The 26,392-nt window shown below is 40.6% G+C and overlaps 1 protein-coding gene across 6 annotated transcripts in view; it reads right to left on the reverse strand.

Moving 5' to 3' along the window:
- RHBDD1 (rhomboid domain containing 1) overlaps nucleotides 1–25,052 on the reverse strand; it is a 128,802-nt gene extending 103,750 nt beyond the window's left edge. For 3 of the 6 annotated variants that reach the window (XR_005989427.1, XM_041766423.1, XM_041766428.1), the window contains exon 1: nucleotides 17,837–17,996. The gene's annotated coding sequence lies outside the window, so the exon portion shown is untranslated. Of the gene's footprint in view, nucleotides 1–17,836; nucleotides 17,997–22,629; nucleotides 22,759–24,635 lie in introns of those variants that run through there. The other 3 variants (XM_041766427.1, XM_041766426.1, XM_041766425.1) reach the window with 3 other exon arrangements.
- Between the last annotated feature and the right edge of the window lie 1,340 nt (nucleotides 25,053–26,392).

A 26,392-nucleotide genomic window follows, 5' to 3' on the forward strand; every position in this document is an offset into this window, starting at 1 on the left:
CAGAGAGAAATGGAAGACTTCCTGAAATATTGAAAGGAAAATTAGCCATATTTACTTTTAATGAGAAATTAAAAATTAAACAGATATGTAATAAGAAAAACTAAGTGGCTAGAACAAACAAAAGAAACTGAATTCGTAACTTGGGAAACCAATGAGTCTCAAGGGAGAAAGGGGTTTTATAAAAAGGGGGAAAAATCTAATTACAGTGATCCTCTGTTCTACTTACAAAGCAGAAAATATTTCATCATTATCATTTACTAGGGTGGTAAATGTCTCAATTTTCAGTTAAAATGTTCTAGAAGAATTCAAAACACAGAACTGCAAGAACAACTACCAGTTACAAATTATATCCCCAATGTGTTCATTTGTTTGCCAGTTGATAGACATTGGGTTGTTTCTGCTTCTTGACTTGAATAATGCTGCTAGGAATATTCATGTATAATTTTTTGGTAGTCACACGTTTTCAGTTCTCTCACATATACACCTCAGAGAATTGCTGGGTCATATGGTAACTCTATGTTTAACTTTTTGAGGAAATGCAAACTGTTTTCCAAATTTCTGCACCATTTTGTATTCCTTCCAGTAGCATTTGAGGATTCCAATGTTTTCATATCCTCAACAAAACTTGTTTTTATCCACCTTTTTCATTTTAGCCATCTGACTGGGTAGGAAGTAGTACTTAGACTTCCCTAACAACTAATGACATTGAGCAAATGCCTAAATTTAATTGCTTAAAATGTAATATAAGCATGCATGTTGATAGGTACGCATAACCATACAGAAAAGTTCACGCCCCCTCTCTCCCGGTCCTTCTCTCTCTCCAAGAAACAGTCTAACAAGCTCAGGTCAAAAGAAGTCTTGGAAAGAAAGATGGAACCACAAAGAAATTGTTCTGGTTAGCCTGCCAGGATTTTAGCACTGCTATGCCCCTGGATGTGACGTGTTGAGAGGGAATATGAATGTACTTCACTAGCAGGGGCATGGCTCAGGCCAATTCACTCGACAATGAATATTGTAAAATCGTTTGAAAGAAACCGAGGATTAGTATGTTTTATTGCTTCAAACAAAGCAAAAATGCAATGGCAACAGCAGATTATACTAAACATAAGAGAAGCTTCCTCTGCTTTTTTAAATTATAAGAGCTGGATAACAAATTAGCACATCATAAATATGACATTTTTTGGGTCAAAATATACACAAAACACAATGCATTTTTTTGTTTCTTTCTTTTTTTTTTAATTTTAATTTTTATTTTTTTTTAATTTTTATTTTATTATTTATGATAGTCACAGAGAGAGAGAGGCAGAGACACAGGCAGAGGGAGAAGCAGGCTCCATGCACCGGGAGCCTGACGTGGGATTTGATCCCGGGTTTCCAGGATCGTGCCCTGGGCCAAAGGCAGGCGCCAAACCGCTGCGCCACCCAGGGATCCCTATTTCTTAAGAAATTAAACTTTTCTAGGAATAAACTGGACTGGGCCATTTCTTCTCACTCCCTGTCTCAGGCATCCTATCATTCATGGCTTTTCTAATCCAAACTCAAGAAATTGTTTTCTCTAGTTCTTACTATAGGGCCAATAGATGGAAGCATTTTAATCTGGCACAAAAAATTCTTTGTTCTTCCAATGAAACTTCTTAGCATACTTTTATTTTTCCTAACAAGTATAAGCTTCCTTAGGTCCCAAAAGAAAATACACATTTCCAAAATATTTTTGAAAAAATAAGAAAAAAAGAAAATAGTATATTGTGATATGTTACTGCATTTAGCAAAAAACAAGAATTAATTAACTAAATGTTAGCAAAGTAATTTGTTTCCTCTTTTCAAATACATGAATGCATTTCAAAAAGCCCTACACAGCCTATAGGCAATATATGGCTGTTAAATGCAATACATAGTTGTATGAGTAACACATAAATTATGCTTTTAAAACTTAATATTTAAATATTAACTGTAATAGCAAATGGTATGACTTCACATCACTACACCATGTTCAATTTACCAGAATGCATCATCTACCTGAGCTGATTAGTAAATGGGGAGTCCTGGCAGTACTGGGTGGAATCTTTGTCAGAGTACCATAATTGTTTAATGGCAAGTTGCACATAAATGACAAATTCTTCTGGCCATCTAGATGTGTTAAGTGGCATCATGAACCACAATGTTAAGGTCAAAGAATCAGAGTAGGACTCTGTTTTCTTATTTCATATTAAAGGCAGAGAGATCCAAAGAAATGAAAAAACTCAAGTGAATGAAAATTGACTTCATGAATAAAAAATGAAAACAGGAATCGAATTCTATTAAGAAGGTAATGGGATCCAGTCATGAACATTGTGACACTCTCAGTAATTACATCCTATTTATGGAAATATCTACACCTTGGTCTCTTTCAGAAGAAACTGGGAATTGAAAGCACTCTTCCTTTTTGAGGGCTTCTGATAATTCCATTTATTCAATGATTCTCCAACCTCATATGCTTTGCTGTCATTACAACCACATGAGAAACTGTCTTACCTAGCTCTATAAAACCATTAGACTATCACCTGAAAGCCAACTGGCTAAATCGCTTTGATTTTAAGCTACCAGTTTTTTAAAAACTTTAAAAAGAGTTTTTAAAAAAAAAATAAATAAATAAAAAGAGTTTTTAAGACATGAGATCTCCTCCTTCCTCTTTTTCCTCATCTATCATCTCTCCAAATGAAAACAAATACAAGATTTCTCACAGCTTAATAAGGTGATGCCCAACTGTTGTTTATAATAGCCTGACTTGAGTATGAATGTCATTCATGTGGAAGACAGAATCCTTGACCTCTGAAGGGATGGGATTTAAGACTACTAAAACAACATAAGAATTAACAAAATGTTCCAGATAAGTAAGAAACCATGAATAAGGGCATATATTATATGGTGACAGACCTCACCAAAAGTCAGGCCCTAATTACTGGATACTCTTCCCCAATCCACTTATACAATGCCTAACTAGATTCGCTAAAAATCCAATCTCATCACGTTATCCCCTCCCCCCAATCCATCTTGTTTCTCACATATGATGGCATTCTCTACATCATCATCATAAGACTGAAGAGTATCATAGTTAACAGAGTGGACTCTGAAATCTAATGGCTTGCATTCAAATCCTAACTCAACTGCTTGGAATTGTATGATCTTGGTCAAATTCTCATTCAACCTATGCTCAAGTTCCCTTGTCTGTAAAATATATACTAAATAAGACTTGCCTCAGAGTTGTTGATGAGTTAATATTCATCAACCATGCAGGACAAGGCCTGAAGCATAATAAGCCCTCTACCAGTATTAGTGGATATTAAATTTTTACCCTCGTCATCTAATCAACTTCAAGTATTTCAGCCTAGGATTCAAAGTCTTATAATATTTACGTACTTCCCCAATAATAACTAATATCTAACGTATTTATTTACAGTTTTCAAAGTAGTTACATATAATTTGTTTCATATAGTTCTCAAAATCATTGGAAGACAAACTTGGTTCCATGCTATCCACTAGATCTACCCAGCACTTGCCAATAAAAATCACATAATGTCCTGCTACCCATCCTGAAGCACATTCTATAGAGCTATCCTTATGTACTGCAGCTCAGTGGTGCTTCTGCCCTTGAGACTTTCTAGGGATGTTCAAAGGTCAGCCCTCGGCTTTCTCTGTCCAAGGTGCTTAGTTAGTGGCCACCTCCACAGATGGAAGGTCGGTCACGTGGGGCACTCTCACCACTAGAGGTCGCCAAAGCGAATTTCACACATCCCATGGCCTACATTTTAAGTCTGCCCATTCCAAACGCAACTGCCTGATTTAGTAGGAATCCTTTCAGCAGTTTTGGTGGGAAACCATGAAACAGAGAAAGAAATTCCGTTTTTCTTACATAGATAAGCCAAGATGGCAATGCTTATAAACTAGACTATGAGGACTCAAATCCAGTCCTTCCTACAGATGGTACTGCTTATCTGGCTATCTCTGTCTCTCACTACTGCAACACTTACTACCATCTATTCCTGAGAAGCTGTCCCAAAGTCTGCATGTCCACAGCATATAACAAATGCCTTGAATATCTGCAAGTAGTTAAACAGAAATCTTTGGAAATTCTAGGCTGGGATCTAGAGGCAGGGCAGAAAATAGTTCAAAGTTCTGCTTCATAACCAATATTTTTTAATTTAACTCACTAGATTAGGAACCCTGAAAAATGTCAGCTACGTTTCTTTCACATAAATGCTTCTCGGAGGGTAAACTCAAGTTTGGGAGAACTTTCTGAAAGTACGAAAAGGGAATAAAACAATGTTTTATGTTTAGTTCAATCCCTACTCACATGGTGTAAAATTTTATTAGAACTAGTTTAAGCAGTAATGAGGAAAGAGTGGTTAAAAGTGTGAAGATTTCAATACTTAACCATTCAGCAAAGGGCTTCCTTTTATGAAAAGATCTCACCAAGAGAGATAAAGCAGAACAATATATTTTAAGTTAGATATTGCTTTCAGCGATAATAAGGGTCACTGAAATACAATGTCTATTTAAAAAAAATTATTACGAGGAGAGAATTACATTTTTAACACTTCAAAAGACATAAAAGGCATCTTAGAATAAAATCCCTAGAAAACAAACCAATATGAAGAAATTCTGGGATTTAAACAGTAAAGTTGCTGAGGACAAAAGGGTATGCTAGCAAGATTGGGAAAAAATGGTTAAGACTTGCATAGTTCATAAATATACAGAGGGTGTCCATTGGGGGAGATGGTTAATCTTCATGACCATCCCCTCAAATACCCCAAATTAACACACAATCTAATTAAAAAGGGCATGTATGCTATGCAAACACAGCTTCAAGGCATCCCCTAGCTACTAGCCCCCAACCCTGTACCCTACTTCCAATCAGATTTCTACCTGAGACCCTGAGATGTAGAAATTCTAGAGCCATCAGAATTCCTGGAGTCATTGCATGCAGATGTTTTAATAAAATTTATTTTGTACACACAAAAACAACTGAGGCAGAACCATGGTGGTAGCTATGAGAAGTTTCAATTAAATATGGGAAGGTGACTTCAAATAACACAATAATCTACTCTGAGCCACAGAAATACATGCCCACGGCAATAAATGAAATCACCAAAAGAAAGTGTCAAGTCAGGACCTGATAATCTGTTCTATCCTGTGGATTCTTAACAATATTCAGGAAGTGATAAGATTCAGAGTGCTTAGTGTAAAGGTTCAATCAACTTCACCTAAGAGACAATATGGTGCAATAGAAAGTCCACAAGGTTAAACAGAAGACATCAGCTTCCATCCTGGCCCCACCATTAAGAAAGAAGATAGAGGGACATCTGGGTGACTCAGCAGTTGAGCATCTGCCTCCTGCCCAAGGCAGGATCCTGGAGTCGGAGATGGAGTCCCACATCAGGCTCCCTGCATGGAGCCTGCTTCTCCCTCTGCCTATGTCTCTGCCTCTCTCTTTCTGTGTCTCTCATGAAAAAATAAAATCTTAAAAAAAATAAAAAGAGGGCAGAAAGGCCGAATATGCAAAAGATAAAACAAGAAAACAAAAAGCCACCAACACTACTACAACAAAAACCAAGTGTTCCTACTTCACTAAGGACTGACTGGGGATGGGAAAGGCTTCATCCAGGGCTGAAGGTGTTGGCACTCATGGATTATCTTGATGGGCTACTGGGTCCCTGCCCTGCCCTCACTGTCTACCACAGCTTGGCGCTCCTCTACTGTTGCGTCTGACTCAGTGATCTTGGTTACAGAGATACTCTTGAAGTAGTACTTGGGCTGGGGCTGCGGAACTGGGCCAAGCCCTTCTAGGAACCAGAAAACCAATATCATTGTCTTCTTTGGCCCTATAATGAGGTCACATGTCATCAAACCTGTTGAAAAGTCTCTGGTTTGGGGAATAATGAGCTGGCGGGATCCCTGGGTGGCGCAGCGGTTTAGCGCCTGCCTTTGGCCCAGGGCGCGATCCTGGAGACCCGGGATCGAATCCCACGTCGGGCTCCCGGTGCATGGAGCCTGCTTCTCCCTCTGCCTGTGTCTCTGCCTCTCTCTCTCTCTGTGACTATCATAAATAAATAAAAAATTTTAAAAATTAAAAAAAAAAAAAAAAGAATAATGAGCTGGCTTCCCATAAAGGCAACACACTCTGGAAAGAACTGCAGATTTAGGAAATGCTTTAAGTTAGTTTCAACAACAATAACAACAGAAGAGCTATGTGTGTCAGTTTATTTATACAGAGCAGAGGAAATTAAGATTCATAATACATTCCATGGACCCAGGGATTTTGTCAAAGTGAAAGAAAAAGACAAAGCCTTGGTAGTGCTAAGCAATATGCTGGGGATTCCCTCAGCAATTTGAAAACTTTAGGTAAAAAGCATAAAGAAGATTAAAATGAACCAGAGAAACTATTCTCGGTGAGAGGGCACTTCTCCTCTCAGTTCCGCCAGCTGTTCTGGTTCTGCTCATCCTAGGTCTGCTCCCTGCTTTGGGGGTCCTCAATGTTCAAGAACACCAGCTTCTGGAATGGTCCATTTCTTTGGGCTGAGTTGGATCATTAAGTTGCCTTGTGGCACACAAAGCTCAGAAAGTTTGAGTCTGGTCATAAGACGGAACTATCTTCCCCAAACACAGAGACTGATATTCAGATGGAGCAAGAGACACAGAGATGCACACAGAGAAATCCATCATTAGCCATCAACAAACAACATACTGACCATCTATCACAGGGGAGGCAGAGTTATTAGGCTCAGAGAAAGAAAAAGACGAAGTGTGTATATATAACTTTCTTGTTTCAAGTGAGTTAAGAGGTTGCTCTGGGGTGCCTGGGTGGAGCAGTCAACTGATGTCGAACTGTTGGTTTCACCTCGGGTCATGATCTTGGGGTCATGGGACCGAGCCCTGAGTTGGGCTCCAAGCTCAGTGTGGAATCTGCTTGAGATTCTCTCTCTCCCTCTCCCTCTGCCCCCCACCCCCGCCCCACTCTCTCTAAAATAAATAAATCTTAAAAAAAAAAAAAAAAAAAGGAGAGTTGCTCTGATTATTCCCTGCACATAATGAGGCAGGTAACAGTGTTTCACCCCCAGGGGGTGATCAAAGATGTCGATTTAGTGAAACACAAAATAGTTCCACAGAATAACCCTACTTTTGTTCTATCATGGTCTCAGAAGAGTCTGACTAGATGATTCTGTAGTAAGGAGGAGTCCCAATATGCACAGATACTTTTACTCCTTTACTACTGCACATTTGCTAGATGGCTTTCAAACATTTTTCACTGGAATCAGGGAGAGCCATTCAGAAAATCACACACACATACAGGGTCTCTTACATCACCTTGCCTTGGATTTCTCAGGAATAAGATCATCAGGAAAGGTCCCCTCCACTATAACCCGCCCAGAATGTGCAAGACCAGGATGGTAGCCCCTTAGAAGAAAAATCAGGCATTGTTCCTCTCTGTACTTCCCCAAGTCTGGGAAAAACACCAATGTGCAAAAGTCTAGATGAGGTGGGGTCCTTCTGATTTCATAAATCCAACCCCAGCAACCACGAAAAGGAAGAAATTCATTTGTGCTTCTTTGTAACAACAGAACAAGAGACCCTGCTAAGAGTCTCCCCTGAAGCCCCTGTAATTGTTAGACTTAAAACACTAAGTACCTGACCTTATTTTCTCTTACTCTTCTATGCCTAGTTTCCTGATCAGGTCATGCTTGTCTCGAGGTCTTTGCTCAGCAAAAGCAGCGATTACAATGGCTGCTGTGGATCAGATCACCCAACTATTCTGTTTATTAGCTGTCTTAGTTACCTTGAGCAAATTCTCTTCAATCCATGCTTTGGTTTCCCCACCTGTAAAAGGAGTGGGTATGAGGATTTAATTGGCATGCTCTGGATGATTAGAGCAATTTGTTTTGGTATTATTATGCACTGGGCTTCGCCCAGAAGCAGACATTGAAACAAGGGTCTCTGTGCAAGTAATTTATTTGGGAGGTGACACACTTGGGAAATATGATAATTTATTTGGGACACAAATGACTAGCAGGGGAGTGGGAAAACAAAACAGGGAAGGCAAAGCAGCCACAAATGTATGCATTATCAAGCAAGCCATCATGACGGGTGCCTGGGGCTTAATCTCACTGGGAAATCTGAGAACTAGTACAGATATGCCCCAATGCTATCTATCCCTCAAAGGGCTAAGGGTCTGCCTTAACTCCCTGTCACTTGTGGCTTGCCACAGCAGGCAAACCAAATGACAGGGGCCAGAGAAAACACTCAGGCAAAGACCTGCAGGTCTTGGAGGTTAGAAATCTGTCAGAAGGCATGAAGGGGATGTGGGCAGGGCCCTACTAGCATCACTCCCTGACCCGACACACATTCCCTCTCTCTCCTCCCAACCCATTAGTTCCTCCTCAACTGCAGAACCCAGCTCTTGTGCAGGCTCCTCACTGACACTCCCTGACCACAGTGCTAATGTCCCACAACGCTCTCTGAATAGATGGCACACCACTGTCAATAGGATGTCACCAGACCCTATTATCATGTCCTCCAAACTGCAGGTTTTCAGTGTCTTGGGGTTTGAGAGCACACACTCTGGAGTCCAAACTGGTCCCATTGATTGGCTTTAGGATCAAGTGCTGTGTGAACTATGCAAGTCACCTAAATTAAGCCTCAGCTTCTTGCTATGAAAATGGGGAAGTAATAACAACAGCTAAATGCGATCCTGGGATTCTTGTAAAGGTTAAATGGATGAAAACATTGAAGTGATTAAAATAATGCCAAGTACACAGCAAGCACTCATTAAATCTCAGCTATTGCTTTAATGACTTAAACAGAAATACTCATTTTCTCCCAACTGAGCTTTTCTAAAATGCAAGTCTACAATTATACTTCTTACTAGTTCATCTTTGGGAGGACTGCTCTCAAACCTTACATCTGCCTAATATCTGATGGGAGTTAATTTGTAGATCAGGACCCAGAGATGGCAGGCTGTGCCAGTGGTCCGGCCCACATCACAAACCTAAACCTCAGTCCATCTGCACTAATGAGAAAGGCCTTACTGTTAATTCCTTAACCTAGACACCAATACGAATCCTCCATCTTTGGCTTTAGCTTGCTTATCTTACTCTAGAAAACAGGACCGGGATCCCTGGGTGGCGCAGCGGTTTGGTGCCTGCCTTTGGTCCAGGGCACGATCCTGGAGACCTGGGATCGAATCCCACGTCGGGCTCCCGGGTGCCTGAGGCTTAATCTCAGGGGCTTAAATTAAAAAAAAAAAAAGAAAGGAAAACAGGACCTGTCAGCCTCAGAAGGAAATCCCCCACCCCCTAGCCAACTATGCTGTTTCCACACTGCCTCTTCTAATATCCTATAACTTTCACCCTTACTCAAAATCTCCAGGGAAGAGTACTCCATTGCTTGTTGGGCACGCATCCACATCCTACCCCAAATCAATGGACTATTTCCCTTTGGATAAAGACTCCAAACTCATTACCAAATTGTCTTAGTTATTTCACATGTCCCATTTAACCCTTTAAACTTTATGAAACAGGTGTTATTACTTCCCCATTTTATAGATGAGCAGAAGTTGTAACCACGATAAAACCTGGCTCCAGAGTCTTTGTTCTTCAAATGATGAACAAGTCAGATTTTTCTCTGCAGAAAAGTTGAGAGTTTTTAACACCCAAGGTAGTCTATACTTAGACTTCAGCAAGTCACTGAAATTACCATTTAAATGGTTCTACTAGTGACTACCTTCAGCTGGCTCAGTTCCAGGTAAGCTAACTGCAGGGGAGGAGAATATGCCACCAAAACATGTCATGTGGTATAAACTTTTTTCTTTTCTTTTTTTTTTTTTTTTTTGCAGAAGGCAATTGAGAGGCAGCAGTTATAAGTTCTTTGCCCTCCCCTATTTACCTACAAGTAGGACATGAAATTATGTGTCCCCCTCCCTATCTACCAGGAAGGACAAAGTTAATTACTAGAGACAACCTTTGATCTGGCACCCATGGAATCTACATAAACTTTACTAACTAACCCATATCCAGTAGTTCCCCCACATATCTGCCTCCTATAGAAAGTCAGTCTTTTTCCTTTGTCTTGTCACTTCTCCAAAAATGTACTTCTCTTTTGTAAAGATGCTATATAAGACCAAGTTCTAACCATCTTTTTGAGTTAATCATCTCTGTGTACTCCCAAGTGTAGGTATCACATGCATGCTAATAAAGTTGTTTTCCTCTTGTTGATCTGTCTTTTATTAGTCCTGGTTACAGGCTCCCAACTGGAGAACCCAGGAGCACAGAAGGGAAAAGAAATTTTTCCTCTCCTACGTGAACTTGGCTACGATTCTGAGCCTCTTCAAAGTTGGGAGTGACAATTTGCCTTATGTCCTCAGTTCTCTGATGGATCTAAGAAATCTCGATTTTCAGTTTGTTCAGCTTCTGTCCTGTTGTAAGGTCAAGGGGGACAACTTCCAAACTCTTTACGTGTCAGAGCTGAAACAAGAAGTCACCGCACTTTTGATAAGAGATATGATACCTTAACCACCAAAAAAATTAGGAAGGACATAACCTCAATCTAAAGAACAGTCTTTCCCAAGAAAGGGTGGTTGGTGGCTTCTATTACACATGTCAAAATGTATACGTATTTTGAAAATATTTCAAATACAGAAAATCTTACTAAAGAAAACTTTTACTCTAATCATTTTCTTGATACAAGTCAACTTGTAGATCTGTATTTAAGACAGTAGTACAAAGTAACATTCAAGTATCTCACCTCTTTTGGTAATTACCAATAAAAGAACAGCCAGATAAGAATAAAAAATCAATTTTAAGAATCGAGTTAAAAACAAAAAAGTAACAACCCACATGTAATTTTTTCTCATTTTGGAATATATACCCTATACAAACAGAGAGGCTGAGAAACAAAAGCCTCCATGCATTCTCTGACTTCTCCCCCCAAGACTCTGGGAAGTGTGGGTCTACGGGAGGGAGACGTATGAAGTGTACCCTCCTTGTCATTCTTTCACATATGGCTCCCCACGTCCTGTCCCATAAAGTAAGGTTTAATCTGAGAATGAAGCCACAGAGAGACAAAAATATCTTTTCTACCTTTTAAGAATTCCTGGAATAAAGGATCACTATCCTGACTTTTAGCCTTGTGCTTGGCCAACTCTCCAAGAGCTGCCTGGTCACATCATGTCACTTTGCCTTTGAATAGTGACTCTTGTAGAATGTGCCTCATATTATTAAAAGCCTTGACAGCGGCCTCACCCAAAGGACTGCCACATAGGAATCATCTTCACATTATATAATCAAACTTACTATTCCTTGTGCAAAATCCCATCAGAACTAGGAAAAACTTAATTTCTCCTAATAAATGAATATGCTTTCTTCTGCTAAAAACCACTCAGCCATTTGGTTGTTTATCCCCTCTTTACTTGTGTTTTGTGTCATTTCTATACCCAACACTTTTTGAAATAGGCAAATAATGTACAAATATGTGCCAATTATCAAAATGTTAAGTCAGTCCAATCCAGAATACCTTAATGACGCTTCCTCACTTGCAGCAGGCTTTTTTGTTGTTGTTGTTGTTGGTTTTTAAGATTTTATTTATTTATTTATTCATGAGAGGTAGAGAGAGAGAAAGAAAGAGAGAGAAAGAGAGAGGCAGAGACACAAACAGAGGGAGAAGCAGTCTCCATGGAGGGAGCCTGACGTGGGACTCGATCCCGGGTCTCCAGGATCAGACCCTGGGCTGAAGGCGGTGCTAAACAGCTAAGCCACCCGGGTGGCCCCGCAGCAGGTTTGAAAGACAAAAAGTGAATAAGAGAAGGGAAGATTTCTTAGAAATATCTTTGTTAGAAGTATCTAAGATATTTCACAGCATGTATGTGCTGTTGGCATAAATGCTTGAACTACATTAGAGAAATATAAGTTAATTAGTGTGGTCAGTTCTGCTACAGTGCTTGTTTTGTAACAAGCAAATTTGTTCAAATGCAATTAATGTATCAGAGAACAACTGGAGCATAATGCAAATTTCCCATTTGATTATGTGCAATTTCATCTGCAAGAAACATTAGGTGAGAGCAGAAAACTGCGCCCAGCTGAGGCAAGCTATGCAGAAAGTCACCAAATGCACACATTTATATACCTCAAACATCTACCAGCTACCTATGTTTAGAGAATAGGAGTTATACCCACTCCCATCTACAGTCACAACTTACCTCCCTACTCCAGATAATCCTTATTCTACCACTTGACAATAATTCACAAGCTGCAATCCTCTGACAGCCACTTTCACAAGCAATGCTCAGGATTTTTGGAAGGCAACGTGTCGTATTTATTATAGTATTTATGTATTTCTTAACCACTTAATGTGTAACTGTGCTATTTTGTTAGGTTCTTTTTTTTTAACGTAGCACTAATAAAATTTTGTGTTTTACTCCTGCCATGATTTGCACCATAAGCTCAGTGGTTTTATTGCATGATTTTGCACAGGATGGTGATTTCAGGAATGCCCATGTCCCATCCTAGCAGAGCTGACTGTAAAGCTAGTGTGAAGTATGTGAGAGGCAGGGCAGCTAACCTGAGAACTGCTGCTTCTCAGTCATTATTAGCCCACTTCACTCCACATTTCACTCCTACAATCCTACCTTTTAACCAAACTCACCGAAGTTAGATGCTCCCATCACCCAAAGATGTGGAATACTGTATGCCCTGACCTTTCTCGGACAAATTAGAGTAAGAGAGGACAAGCTCTCTCTTAACCTATCAAATATGCCCCTCTCTTTCCCCTTGATATCTTCACTACCAAAAGTGGTTTTACCTTCCTTCACATGGAACTTAAAATCAAGATTCCTTTAATTTTGGCATTTGTTTACTTGACCACATGTCTTTAAGGTACCAGGGTTTATCTCTGATTAAAATTACTCAAGGAAATAGACCACATTTGTGTTTGGCCAGATGCTTTCAGTGAGAGAAATCAGTTATAATAACACTGTTCGAGTGTACCAATTTCAGCAAAGAAGGGAAGAGGTAAAGCTGAAACCCAAGATCAGAGGCTCTGACAATACATGCAGCTCAATGAAAAAAACTGCATTTACATGCATTGTGCGTGTTTCACTTCTAGACAGCATACAAGGTCAAACCACTAACTGTCAGTGACAATACACTTACAAACTTCTGGTCAATTACCTGGTTAATAACAAAAGGCAAGGCTATGACATCATTACAGTTGTAATTAATTTACACAGATCGGCTCCCAGTTAATCAAATACATCTTTTAAAACCATTTAATTATTTTCCACCTAGAAAGCAACACTCAGCTTTGCTAAATGAAAAGCAATCTTGCTGAATTCAACATGAAAGGCTGTCAGGCTACTCTCAGACATAAAGGACAAAAGGCTTCACAGGGCACACCACTGCAAGGTAGGAGCACTCACAGCAAGCAGAAGCAGCACAAGGTGATGGCTAATAGAACACGTTTGAACAGTTTCCGAACATAAAGAAGTTGTCAAGAAATGGGATAAACAGATAAGCTGTGGGAAAAGAAACGTCCCAATGCTTTTTGTCAAAAACATACATGGGGCCAGCAATGTTAATGTATGTAGTATTATACGCTAGCTAAGTGCATGGTCTTTGCTAAGAACTCTACAATACGCCTTAGAAACTCTGGCTGCCAGTTTCTCACCTGTAAAAGGACAATGAGGCAGGCTCATTTGGTTTTGCAAGGATCAAATGAGATTACATACATAAAATCCTAAGTTAGTTAATAATAGGGTTTTTCATCCATATAAACAAGTGAATTAAAATAAGACCTAAGATTAAGGATTTTAAATAGCTTTAAAGTATTTTTACAACTTAGTAACCAATTAGCATTTTTCTGGGCTTTCTATGATCCATTATTTTTAAACTGCATCATATGATTCAGGCACACATACATTTTAAAAGCAATATGATGGGGTATGCGTAAGGCCCATGAAAACAGAAATCATTTTCAATTAAAATAAATTTTATAATAAAGTCTCAAACCAGAGCTTCTGTCAACATTGCCTGATAATTTGAGAATTTAATGAGCCTCCACTTTAGGATTAAAAGAAAGTCTCACTATGTCAGATGACAAAATTTTTATTTTTTTCTACCTTTTTAGAGTGTTAGGGTCTTAACAGAAATGATTACCGTTATACATGAAAAATGAAACTACAGGGTTTTGTATATAATCTTGACTTTTGCTCCATGGTGAAGTGAATTAGTGCCAACTCCAATTCTGATCCATCACCACTTATGATTTCCAATATCAATCATGAGCCAGTTCCTTCTCTCACAGACTACATGTCTTAGTGTAATGAGGGCTCATTAAGTTTCTCCAACTGACAGCCCTTCAGACATAGGTCCTTCACCAGGAGACACATGGGAAGCAGCAATGCCAGCATCCACCAGCACTCCCTTCAAGAAGATTCAAGTAATTCCACGTTCACTTTTGCTCCACACCAGAGTTCTTTGTTTATTTGCCTAAAGTCAAGGAAAAAGTGAGAGCCATCCAGCCCCCCCTCATGTAGTCTCTGTGTAAGAATGGTTAGTGAATTATTTATGTGACTGAAATCCTCCCAGCACAAGAACTAGTCAAGAGGGAGAAGAGCGTGCCTGACTTCAGAGATGTTGTTTATGTTCCCACAAAGCACATGGGACATCCACTAGCCATTGGATGGTGGGGGCAGCATGAAGTTTTGGCCTGCCCAGCCAGCAACAATACCTCATTCCTTTAGGAATGGGAAGCTGCCTCCCACCCTCCCTGGATATGGTCCTGGGAAGACCAACAATCAAGGGTGCCCTTTCTCACAGATTCAAGGGTGACAGCAACCAGAGTAAAACTTGTATAGGGACCCTAGGACCAACAACATCTGGAACTGATAATGAGAGCTTTAAGTAAAAAAATGGTTCAAGTCCACCAAGTCTACCAAACCCCTGAGAGTTCACCTAGCTAGTTTCCAAGGCTTGGTTGGTTGGTTGGTTTTCTATCAATTCTCTGAGCTTATCCATAGACTTCCAATAAATGTCTTGCTCTTCAATAAGCTACCTAAATACCACAGTTAACTTACTTTCTGTTATTTTCAAAGAACACTACCTAAAACACTACATCTGCCAAGAGCTGGCAAGTAGATCCTAGTCTATTACAAGCAGCACTAACTCTCACCATCTCCTGGTACAGCACTCTAGCCTATGGAAGAGCCAAAACATGGTGCGTGTATAAGTGGTATCTCAAATGTCGGCTAAGTCCATGCTATTGCTAGAGAAAAAAAAGAGCACCCAGCTAAGGATGTGAGCACAAGAGCAACTTCGCCATACATAAGGTAAAGTCCTCTTAAAACCATGTACTAGTGTCTAAATTTGAACACTAGATGAAGAATGTAATCATAAAATGAAAAAATGGATGGTCTAAATTTGTCTTATTTATATAAGGTCGATGTTTTAAAAGAATACATCTAATTCTTGATTTTCAAAACATACTCCTTGCCTTTGTTCTTCACTGAAAACTACTCTCCACATTTAGTAAAATGTTATCACTTGATGAACACTTCTGACTAGTAGAACTTAGAGACAATGAATCATTTAGTTTCACCAACCAAAAAAAAAAAAAAAAAAAAAGGAAAGAAGGAAGAAAGAAACAGAGTAAGAGGCTTCTTCAACCTGATAGCCTTCAGGAAGGATCATGGAATTATCCTGCATGTGTTTCTGTGAGTTTACTGCTTTGTCCCCATCTTGTAATTCATTAACAGACATAAATCATCACATTTCTCTAATTATGAGCCTGGAGAAGGAAACCAATAAATGTGAAACTATAGCAGTAAAAGCATTATGCAGATAATTTTATACCTCATTGTCTGTATTCCTTCATTTAATAAATATTTGAGTGCCTTTGAAGGGAGAGGTACTGTCCTTTCAGGCAACAACAGCCTAGAGAGCAGAAATACAAACAGAGACATGGTGCGATGAAGAATGAAAACAGGAATGCATATAAAGGTGTGAGAAATGTTTGGAAAATAGCAAAAATAAGTTTTAAGGTTTTGTATGTGGGGTGGGGTAAAGAAAGAAAATAGTGGGCAGGCATTTTCCTGTGGGCTATACAGAGGAAGAGGAAATGATCCACGAAACTCAGAATCAAAATAAATAAAAGGATTTGTCATCATTTGGGGGACATAATAGCTACAAGCTAAAAATCTGGAAAGCCAAAGGTCCCTTATTAATACCAAATTAACATACCTTGAAAGAAACTAGTAAATCTAGAATACTCTGGTAGGAAGGGACTACATGGGCAGTATGTACAATATTTATTACTACATTGGTTCAAACATAGAATCAAATTGATTCATTACAAAGACATGATTGCAAATGGCTGGTATTTGAAACATAAAAAAATATATAGCAAAGTTTCCTTCGTGCTGCTCAAGTGAATTCCTCAAGGAAAACAAATCCAAAATTAGGAGTAGCTGCCAACCCACACACACACACACCCTATATTATTTATATAAGGCTGAAGTCATTGTAATATGTATATAAATTTCATTCATAACTATCCTGATATGCTGACTCTGGATTAAAAATGCATAAGCAAGTTTACTCCATGCAGAAACAGCTTCTGGTATAATGAGAACATTTCTGGAACTGAAGCCAGATTTGGGGTCAAATATGGATGCCATCATTTGCTAGTATGTGGCCTTGGGCAAATCATATAATCAATCCTGCTGAGCTTATCCTGCTTCTTTATCCATAGATGAGAAAAATCCCACTTACTTACTGGAGTCATTGTGAAGAATAAATGAAATAGCATATTATGTGAAAGCACGTAGCACACTCCCAAAGTTTGTTTTCCAATCTCCCTTCCTCTCCATAAAGTAATGAGCCTTTCCCCCCATGGAACTACACTTTATTGCTTTATAATTATGATGTGCATGTAACAATGTCCAAGAAACTAGATGGTAAAATAAAACCAACACGCAAACCTGAATGCAGACATTGTTAGTTGACTATCAACTAGATCCCAAAGGGCTCTTATACAGCTCTTGTACACTATCTATTGCTTCCCAGAAATTTGACACATTTTCTTTTCTGAATACAGCCAAAATTATCCCACAGGCTTTGAAATATCGCCATCATGATGTTGCACAGAGCAGCTGGTTGATTGAAAGTGACTCCCCCTCCCCCACACTCCAGCTGTCACCAGGAAACCCTCCTCAGTGTGTGAAAAAAGACAATGTGATATTACTACTATCCCTATTAATAATGATCTAACAAATACTTGGCATTTGAGATTATTTTTCTTATGAAAGCTCACTATTAACTAAAAATTAACTTTAAGAAAAGCCCTTTACCATACAAATTGCAAACCAGCTGCTTTCATACAACAAAAAACAGAGGGACAGTAAACACAAGTAATATATTTCCACTGACTTCTTGTTTCTTTTTCCTGGAGTCATCTGTAATGCTAAACAACAGCCAGTTAAAATATTAAATAGCTTTAACAGTGATACAGCTGTCATGGCCTAAGAGGGATCAAAAAAAAAAAAACTGACATGATTTCTCAAAAAGCATGCATAGACTCCTATTTTTTGTAAAATGTGGGTCAGACTGAAGGCTGCATCTTTTCCTTTTTTTTTTTTTTTAATAATCCCATTCCTCTGCATGAGAAGTTATATATACATTTGACATTGCTGAAAACCCTGGGAATGGTCTTCAGAACAAGTCTGTGAATCCCACTCACAATAATCCTTAATGCATGACTTTTCAGATATATAACTGTCTCTTGAGGATTTCTATCCCACAGATGAAGAGTTACACACCCAGTGCCCTGGTCTCCAGGGTTCCATTGACGTGCCTTGGAGCATCACTGCAAAAAGTTCAAGATGAGCACCAGCAAGCAGAACTGTGCCCTTTAACATCTCTTAAAGCCTCTCAGCTCCTGAGCTTTTCAGGTAAGATTCTGCTGAAGAGGGTTCCCTGCTAGAAAAACAAAACAAAACAAAACAAAACAAAACAAAAAAAAACCCTAAGGACCACTGCTTGAAGAACTAAAGCATAAAAGGAAATCTATGTTTTTAAAGTATCATTTCTATCCTTTACATGGTTTTTTAAAAGAATGTTTAGGGGGTGCCTGGGTGGCTCAGTTGGTTAAGTGTCAGATTCTTGAGTTCTGCTCAGGTCATGATCTCATGATTGTGAAATCGAGCCCTGTTGTCAGGCTCCCTGCTCCGCATGGACTCTCCTGGATTCTATCTCTCCCTCTCTCTCTCCCACTCCCTCCTTGCTTGCTCACTCACTCTCTCTCAAATAAATAAATTAAATCTTAACAATAAATAAATAAAAAGAATGTTTAGGGGTGCCTGGGTAGCACAGCTGGTTGAGCATCCTCCTCTTGGCTTCAGCTCAGGGTCATGAGACTGAGCCCAGTGTTTGGGTCCATACCCGAAGTGGAGCCTGCTTGAGGTTCTCTCTCCCTCTCCTGCTCATGCTCCCTTTCTAACTAAAATAAATCTTGGGACACCTGGGTGGCGCAGCAGTTGAGCATCTGCCTTCGGCTCAGGGTGTGATCCCAGGATCCGGGATCGAGTCCCACATTCAGCTCCTTGAGGGAAGCCTGCTTCTCCCTCTGTCTGTGTCTCTGCCTCTTTTCTGTGTCTCACATGAATAAATATATAAAATCTTAAAAAATAAATAAATATTAAAAAAGAATGTTTATATATGTGTGCATGTATATAACTTTACATAAATGTACAGATTCATCCCCATCTCCATATTATAACACATTGCCAAGTAAACAAAAGTATGACCTGGTATGACATTTTTCAAGTATTTTCCATGCTCATATGTTCATGTTTTATATATATACGAAAAAACGACATGAAATATTTCATTTTTTAAATACTGGAATATAACGCATAGTGCATGTTTTCAATGAAGTCTCACCTCCTAGAACAGTGTCCCCTCTATGCAGACTGTTGTGGTAAACTAAATGAAGATACTTAAATATTAATTACCCCCTGACCTTGACCTACCAGTAAACACCCAGAACAATTTTATGGAAGTTTGCTCCATTACAGTGATAAAATCGAAGATAGTGTTTTTCTACCAGGTTTTAGAGTTTTAACTTTTTCCATGTGTGTGCTTTCTCTCAAAATAATGTGAAAGTTCTGACTCTTCAGGATTTTACCACTTAAAAAGAAAAGTAGTGCAGTTAGGCAATAACAAAATTACCTCATTTATAAAAGTAGGATGAAGAAATGAATGCAGTAAGATTATTTGTGGAGTGATAACTACTTTCTTCCCCCTGTCCAACTGCAGCATTTATTGGGTCTCTCCGCCTTCACGTGGTTGACAGGCTTTGCACTTTATTTCATTTAATTCAATGTCCTGAAGGAGGAGCACACCATGACTCCTACTTTAAAGAGGAAATTAAGGCCAAGGGGATGTTACTTTGTCTAATGAACCCAATAACGGAGGGTTCAAAGCAAGGTCTGACCAAAACCACTGCTAGAGACCTGCCTCTCTGACACAGAGAACAAGAAAATTATTTAGGACCCTTGAAAAATGAATGTTTCATGATGGGACAGTGCTAATTTGATGGTAGTATTAACAAAATTATTTATAGAAGCTAATATGCAAAGTGACTCATGTTTATCTGAAAACTCTCACCCACAGTATACAAGGTATACCACAGTATACCTCATGGTGTGGCTCAGGAACAGTGTGCCCTAATCAAAGTGACATGTTGTTTGGCAATGACCTTTTCAACATTGGAATGAGTCTAGGTCTTATGGCAACTGCTTCAAATCCTACATTTTTCTTTTCTTCCCCCCACACTGGCACCCTGAAAAGGGAAGGGGAAAGTTGTTTTTTTTTTTTTTTTTGGAAGGGGAAAGTTGTAAGTAAACACTGCAACTGGTAATCTGAAAAAAAAAAAAAAAAAAACAGCAGGCGAAAGGCACTGCCAACTTAGCTGCTGCAATGCTTCCAGAAAACAGATGTATAGGCAACAGTTATGACAAGGCGACGTTGGCTTCCTGGACCTATGTGACACATGGGGAAGAAAGATAAGGATGGCAACATCTTCAGCTTGGGCTTCTGCACGCCAAGTCATTAACATCCTTCAGCTTTATGGCTAAGGCTTATCTCTGGTTATCCACCCTACTTTGTTACCAAGGCCTGGGTCAAAAGAAGGTATAATTAAGCTGAAAAAACCAAAAGGCCAAAGTATTAAAAACTATTCTTTAACACAATTATTTAGGTCTTTCTTAAAAATACTACAGTTCCAGGGGTCCTGGCTGGCTCAGCCAGTAGAGCCTGAGACTCTTGATCCTCAGAGTGGTGAGTTCAAGCCCCACATTGGGCATAGAGCCTACTTATCCATTCATCTTTCGATGGACACTGAGGCTCCTTCCACAGTTTGGCTATTGTGGACATTGCTGCTAGAAACATCGGGGTGCAGGTGTCCCGGTGTATAAGGGAAGGGAGAAGAAATATGTGGGAAATATCAGAAAGGGAGACAGAACAGAAAGACTCCTAACTCTGGGATACGAACTAGGGTGGTGGAAGGGGAAGAGGGTGGGGGGGTGGGGGTGACTGGGTGACGGGCCCTGAGGGGGGCACTTGACGGGATGAACACTGGGTGTTATTCTGTATGTTGGTAAATTGAACACCAATAAAAAATAAATGTATTATAAATAAATAAATAAATAAATAAATAAATATATATATATATATATTAAAAAGAAAAACAAAACAAAATAAAACTATTTCTTTCAAAAAAAAAAAAATACTGCAGGCCCAATACGGTGGTATTAGCACACACTGCTCTAACTTTCAATGGAATATCCTGATCCAACAATCTTGATTATACAAACTATACAACTAGAATCCAGAAATAAACAAGTAAAATGCCCTCTAAGGCATGGTCACAATATTCATGCACTGCAACTCACATCCAACCTGGTGAAAACCCTTCCAGCACAATCCAGGCACTTAACTCTATGCAGTTCCAACAAGCTATTAAATAATATCTCATCTTCGAATGTTTTCTTATGTGTGCTAGTGTTAAATTTATTTCCCCTGTATTTTCACACTGAGTATTTACAGCCCTATAAAGGAGCCTTTAAATAACCTGTCCAAGGCCATGCACCTAGGAAAGGCTTCACCGCGATCCACATTCCATTCAGTGATTTCTCCTCCTTATAAACACAACATTAGCTCCCAAGTGCACGGGGATCAAGTGGAAGTCTTGTTAAAATAGATTTGATTCATTTAAGTCTGGGATAAGACCCCCCCACCAAAAAAAAAAAAAAAAAATTCGCATCTCCAGCGAAGTTCCCAGGTGATGCGGATGCTAGCAGTCCTGGGACAATTAGGAACGGTATTGCTATTCTTCTTTATAAAACGACTTGCTTCCCCCAAGCTGCCACTTGAGTAGCAAATTAGAAGTCTTTAGACTTTTTTTTTTTTTAAGAGTTTATTTATTTATTCATGAGAGGGAGAGAGAGAGAGGCAGGCAGAGACACAGGCAGAGGGAGAAGCAGGCTCCATGCAGGGAGCCCGACGTGGGACTCGATCCTGGGTCTCCAGGATCACGCCCTGGGCTGAAGGCAGGTGCTAAACCGCCGAGCCACCCGGGCTGCCCAGAAGTCTTTAGATTTAAGGGCACCTGGGTGGCTCAGTGGTTGAGCATCTATCTTTGGGGCTCAGGTCCCGATCTCGGGGACCTGGGATCTTTGGCTCAGGTCCTGATCTCGGGGACCTGGGATCGAGTCCCGCTTCACACCCTGCCTCTGCCCTTCTCTCTGGGTCTCTCATGAGTCAATAAAATCTTTAAAAAAATAATAATAATAATAATTCTTTAGATTTATAGTTTGGTGGAACTGACTAAATAAATAGATGCCAGACATCACACTTTCAAGAAGCAACTGCCAGGAACTAAAAAAAAAAAAAAAAAAAAAAAGGCAGGACAGCCCCGAGCTTCCTGCAGAGGCCCACCGCACTCGGCCACTGAATCGCGACAATGCCAATTAATTCCTTCTAACAGCCATCGTGAGTCTTCAAAAGTCCGTGCGCGGTTTGGAAGAGGGGAAGGCATGTGGTCCGTTTCTGGACGGGCTTCTAAGGCGGGACGAGAACACGGGGTTAGATGCACCGGGGGGCGAGGGGGCGGCCGGGCCTCCCATCCCCCCACTAAGGGGATCCCCACCTCCTGCATCAGGGTCGCGCGGGCCGCAGCCTGCCCAGGGGAGCGGAGTCACTCTTCCAGCACCTCAAAGTGCAAGTTGCTGCTGATGCAACCTCACTTTCAACGTCCTGCTTTCGGAAGGAATCTTCTACGGCTCCCAGCGAGCCCCCCCGCCGCCCCCATCCTCTGAGCACGTCGTTCCCCGCACGGTCGGCCCCACGGAGACACCCGGGCGCGGCCCGCGGGGCCCCCGCTCCCCTGGCCTCCGGAAGCCCCCGCCCGGCCCTCGGACCTGCCCCGCGGCGCCGGGGAAGCGGCAGCGCGCCTCCAACCCGGCCCCCGGCCCGGCCCGCCCCCGGCAGGTGCCGCCCGGCGCCCCGCCTCCCCTCCCCGCCCCGCCCGGCGCCGCCGCCCGAGACGCACCGGGCAGCACCGACGACGCGAGGGGCACCAAACAGACGCAGAAACTCACGCTCTCTACGGCCCGCCTGCGTCCCCACGTCTTGGCGCGTGTGTGCGTCATCACGCACGGGCGCCGGATACCGAGCGCTCCAGGTCCCCGGGGGGGCCTGTGGGGCGGGGCGGGGGTGACGTGGCTGGCGCAGCAGGGCTTGCAGGGCGGGGATTGGAGGGGGACGTAAAGTGGGCGGGCCGGGCTCCCTCCGCGCATGCGCAGGTGCGCGCCCGCGCTGCGCTCCCCGCTGCTGGCCGGGCGTGCGCCCCGCGTGCGGCGGCGGTGACTGCCGGGGGTTCCCGCGCGGCGCGGTGTGCGGAGCCTGTACCATCCCCGAGCGACACGCGGATAAAATTCCTTCGTGCCGTAGATGTTGGTCGCCTACGCACGCGTGAAGCCGAGGAGCGGCGTAGGGACTGGACGTGGGGACGAGCGGAGAGGAGCTGCTGCGGCCAAGGAGCGGCCTTCCGGTTGCATCTCTCTCGTGAGGTCCTGCTGCTGCGTGGGGCGCTGGCGGAGCCCTGGCAGGCCGTGCAAACGGGGTCGTGGGTGCGCTGCTCACTCCCCAACGCTTAGGCTGCAGCCCGCGTTTCTTGGTCCGTTTGCCCGTTTAAGGGCTTCAGGTGTGAAGCTTTGCAGCGGAGGTATCCCTTTGATGCTATTTTAATTAGAGGCGGTGCTTCTACCGGGAAACAGGGTTATTTTTTTGTCCAGTCGGAGTCCGGTTCAATTAAATGCGGTAATGCTGTCGGTCACTTACACCCTGCAATAGGAGGAAGCTATCCTACTACCTGTACGGTGTGGAATTTTCTGGTAACAAGGAGGAGGACAACGCATTTTTCACGGAGGAATCCAAATGCAGGCGGTGGTACGCTGTTCTGTGTGTATTGGAAGTTGCAGCAGCTGTGTTTAGCGAGGCTGCAGGAAAACTGCCTGAATCAGAAGAGTTTTGATGGTCTTTTGTTACCGGTTACTGCAAGGACTCTTCGTGGAAATGTTCATTTTGGAGTTTGAAATTTCAGTGAAAATTTGGCTCACGTACAGGGGACCGTTACAGGTTTTTCTAGTGAGAGAAAAGATTCTTAGGAAATTGCGAGCATGTATTCTTTGAGTCTTACAAGTTATCCCTTTCTTCCGAAAGCAATATGCGGATCAGAAAGCTTGGCTGATGATGAGAAACTGCCTTCCTCGAAAGCCAACTGAAGGAGGATGAGGAGTACATGAATTGCATATAGAAGTATTTTATATACTTTTCTGCAAAAAAAAAAAAAAAATGTAATTCTTCCAAAAGAAGAGGTCTCCATTTATCCTGATCATGATCATGTGCATCAGTTCAATTAATACCAATCCCATCTTCAGTTCCCTTGCATCTCTTGCACCTTCCTATAATTGCATCATTTTTCTTGCTCTTAATCCATCAAATACGGAAGTAATTTTAAGGGAGCCACAAGTTAAGTCCCAAGATTAATCTCAAAAATGTTATATAGAGACGTTAAGAATATACTTAGGCAATTACGTTCCATTTCAGATATTATCAGTGAAAAATTTCATAGACATTTAAGAGGACAGAAAAAATCTATCTTTTTAAAAATGACCTTTTTTGTGCTATATGATTCAGCGGACCAGAACTTTAATTCCTTTTGAAATCATGTTGTATACTTGCGTCCTATCTAAATTGGCAAACATCATTTAGATAATAATTGTACATCTTAAACATTAACATGAGACAGTCCTGCATCCTTTCACTGAGGTAGGGCTTTCATAACAAATAGAACAAAATACAAAGATTCAGTCCCAGAAGAAGACCTTTAACATTAAATTTATGCAGTTGTTACATTACTTTGTAAGATGATTCCTAAACACTCAAAGTACTCATCTTAATCATGAGAAAAAGCATTATACACATTGTAATATTCCAGACCCGTCTAATCTGAACAATTTTCTAATTTTATAAAAGGCTTAAAAGCAGCAATACCTGGAATTAAGCCATTCGATGCAAATGACTGTTCCTAAAATGTGGTCCCTGCACACAAATAGAGGAGTTGTGGTAACAGCCTTTGTACAGTTCATAAATCTAGGATGGGAACTGGCAGGAAAGCAGATGAGTCATTTTCAGCTTCAAAGCCTGGCCTGAGGAGAGAAGACATCAAGCAACAACAACATGAGCAAATAACACAACTGCATTATTATTTTTTTTTTTTTAAAGAGGAGCTTGTTTGGTATCCAATTGCTTTTAATGGATCATTTAGTGTTATACCTAACACTACCAAAAGATGTATAAAACTTATCAAAGAATTTATAGCTTATTATGAAAAAGCTTGCATATTAATTCAAGAACAATTTAAGAACCATAAAAATAAGTACAAAGTTGCATCATGTATTATGATGATAAGACCAACAATTAAATAGTGCTAAACCATGCAAACAGTAACCTTAAGAAATTTGCAATGGCTTCGCTGATAATCTAACATAATAGACTTTAAGACAAATACTTATAAAGACACATGTCATACAGAGTCAATACATGAAGAAGATATAACAGAAATGTACATGTGTTCACCAACAGAACCCTAAATACATGAAGCAAAAATGGTTAGAGTTGAATGGAAAAATAGACAATAATAGTTTGATACTTCTATATCCTATTCTCAATGGGTAGAGGGTATAGAGAGAAAGCCACTAAGGATGTAGAAACCTTGAACGACACTACCAACCTGATACGTATGTAGACCACTGTACTTAATGATCACAGGATTTATATTCTTTTTAAGTATATCCTTCAGGATAGTCAATATGCTAGTTCATAAAACAAGTGTCAATAAATTTAAAAGGATTGGGATCACGTTCTATAATGGAACCATGTCCTATGGCTACAATGAAATTAGAAATAGACAATAGGAAAAAAAAAAAACAAAATCTCCAAATATTTGGAAATTAAATTACTCAAGAGCCAAAGAAGTCACAAAGGAAATTAGGAAATATTTTTAACTGAATGTAAATGAAAACACTGAATTTTGGGAGGCAGCTAAAACAGTGATTTGAAGGGTATTTACTATTTTAAACACCTATATTAGAAAAGAAAAAGGATTTTAATAATCTAGACTCTCATCTTAAGAACTAGAAAAATAAGAGCATCTCAGTAAACCCATAGCAAGCAAGTGGGAGGGAATATTGTTCATATTAGAAACCAGTGAAACAGAAGAGAAAAATAAAATGAAAATAAAAACTGGCTCTTTGAAAAGATCAATAAAATTGTCAAAACTTTATTTGGTAGCCCCCCCCCCAGGCCCCCCCCCCCGCAAAAAAGAGAAGACACAGATTGCCAACATTAGGAATAAAAGTAAAAAAAAAAAAAAACAGTATATCACTCCCCACCCTACCAAAATTTTAAAAGGCTATGCCAACAAATTGGACAATGTAGTTGAGTTGGACAAATGCCTACAAAGATACAAACTGCCAAAAATGAATCAAGAAAACAGAAAACCTGGAGTTTGCATTCATGTCCTAGGGCTACCACAACAAAGTACCACAAACTGGGTGGATGGAACAACGGAAATTTATGTCTCATATTTCTGGAAGCCGGAAGTGCAAGACTGAGGTAGCAGCAGGGACACACTTGCTCTGAAACCTGTAGGAGAGAATCCTTCCTTGACTATGTTCTGATGGTTTGCTGGCAGTCCAAAGCCCTACATGGCTTGCAACTGCATCACGTCCGTCTCCACCTCCATCACC

Source organism: Vulpes lagopus, chromosome 8, assembly GCF_018345385.1.
Source record: "Vulpes lagopus strain Blue_001 chromosome 8, ASM1834538v1, whole genome shotgun sequence".
Lineage (NCBI taxonomy): Eukaryota > Metazoa > Chordata > Mammalia > Carnivora > Canidae > Vulpes > Vulpes lagopus.